This window comes from Gavialis gangeticus, unplaced genomic scaffold (genome assembly GCF_001723915.1).
Source record: "Gavialis gangeticus isolate Ggan-Ray unplaced genomic scaffold, GavGan_comp1, whole genome shotgun sequence".
Classification (NCBI taxonomy): Eukaryota; Metazoa; Chordata; order Crocodylia; family Gavialidae; genus Gavialis; species Gavialis gangeticus.
In genome coordinates, this window is record NW_017729033.1 from 44,290,030 (window position 1) to 44,291,483 (window position 1,454).

Sequence of the window (1,454 nt, forward strand, 5' to 3'; positions counted from 1 at the left end):
CACAGATGATGTGTAGGATGCAATGTAAAGAAAAATTAAAGTCAATCAGTAGGACTTAGCAGGTATGAAAGGGTAGTATCCAATTCTGCAAATTCAGAAGTTATTGAATAATGTAAACATTATTGCTTTGCACACTTTAATGAAAACTGACTGCCTTTGGGGTGAATTGTATACACTTCTATTGTGAGTCCAGTATAATAAGAAAACCAGACATTGTGTATTGAAAATGGTTACCTCATTAAAAGAGGTTAAAACAAACCCCATGTTACAATTACTAGGAGACCGTTAAGAAATAGGATGGCAGGTATTGTATTATATTTTTATAATGGATTAAACTTGCATTTACACAGACAAAACCAACACATTCCCTCTGATATTACAGCATGCACCTGCAACTTGTTAATGTAAGGTATTTTACTAAGTGCCCTTTATTAAACAACTGTAAATTTAATAATGTCAGTAGATTTATAAAACTCTATTTACTGGTTCTGTAATTTGGAATAAATGGATTTGGAATCTTAACCTTTCTTTCCAAGAAAATCAAAACATACTGACAACTGGCCCCATATGAATATACCTTCAGATACTGCTGTGCTACAAATAAACATACATGTTTTATCTATAATTAGGTTCAAAAGTTTAGAGATTTTTAATACTTAGATCTAATCCACTTTCAAGCTTTTAAAAGCCTTTTGTATCATATGCCTTTGTGTCACTAACCTGCCAGCTAGCTTCCCGTCGTAGCCCTTTTATCCAGTTTGCTTCTAAGTCCTTATTCTCTCTTGTGGATGTTTCATCCATAGCTGATGTAGCCTGCACAAACTCGATTGGCCACTGGCTGTTATACTCTCTCTGTAAGCCTTTTACCAAGGCAGCAGCAAGTGCAGTTCAGAGGCAGACTGTCATGAAGAAAATGTCACGCTGTAGAATGGGGGTGGAGGTTTGACATGAAGAACCCACATGTGAAAAGGTCGTGAAAAGTGTGACTGTGCTCTGACATGTGCCGACTGGTTCAGCAAATCTATAGTTACAGCTAGGGAGTTTGCAGTGTAATGAAAAAGCTTTGGAGATAATGTGAAAGAGCCTTAATTAGATGTAGAATGCATTAGGATTGGTGATACTAATGAAACCATTGTCTCACACACATCCCAAAAGTGTTATTTCATATATTGTAATACTGCTCTTGTTTATGTCATTATAATTAAGATTGTATCAGTGGATTCAAGTAAAGCATACATAAACATCTATAGAGTCTGGCTCTTTAAAAAAAAAAATCCAACGTATCTGTTTGAAAAGTGCTCCATGAGCCACTCAGTGGCCTACAAACATGAATAATAATATAGAATATTTTGATAGAAATGGGCTCATTATCATAGTAGCTGCTGAGTTGTTTCAGACACCAGGTTCAGCAATGCAGAAAGCTTTTCTTTCTTTCTTTCTTTCTTTTTTTTTTT